Source organism: Condylura cristata, unplaced genomic scaffold (genome assembly GCF_000260355.1).
Source record: "Condylura cristata isolate star-nosed mole 26May11 unplaced genomic scaffold, ConCri1.0 scaffold00015, whole genome shotgun sequence".
Taxonomy (NCBI): Eukaryota; Metazoa; Chordata; class Mammalia; order Eulipotyphla; family Talpidae; genus Condylura; species Condylura cristata.
The window spans coordinates 1,767,559-1,768,106 of record NW_004567116.1 but is presented as its reverse complement, the minus strand read 5'-3'; positions in this window follow the sequence as shown (position 1 = coordinate 1,768,106).

The following is a 548-nucleotide window of genomic DNA, read 5'->3' as shown; positions in this document are numbered from 1 at the left end:
CCGCCTCCGGCCGGCCGCAGGCCCCCACCCGGTCCCCCGCGGCGCCTCCGGGAGCCGCCTCCCGGCGCCAGGCCAGGGTCTCCTAGCGCTGGATCCTGGGACACTGACCCTGAGGCTAGGTCTGCAGACTCATCGGTGAGTCCCCAGGCCCGCACACTAAGCACCCCGAATGTCACCCGCGGACCCAGACCCGACCTCATCTAAGCCCCCGAAGTTCCTTCTTGTACATTCACGTCTTAGTCCGGGCCTCTGGGAATCTCACTCTCTGTCTGAGAAATGTCATCCTGGCCATCTAACCCCGGACCCCCTACATGCTCTGTAAACCTTCTAGAATGTTACTATGAGCTCTCGATAGACAGTCGCTCTGAAAATAGCGAAACTTCGTCCAGGGTCCCCAACCCGCAGCGAGCAGCCGCTCCCAGGCCTAGAGCTGTCCACCTCTGCCCCTTCTCCCTACCACCCACTTTGCCCCAGGGCAGCCTCCTGCAGCCCACCATGTGCCAGGTGGGAATGGTTCGGGGGCGGGATGGCAGTTTCCTTTTGGCCCA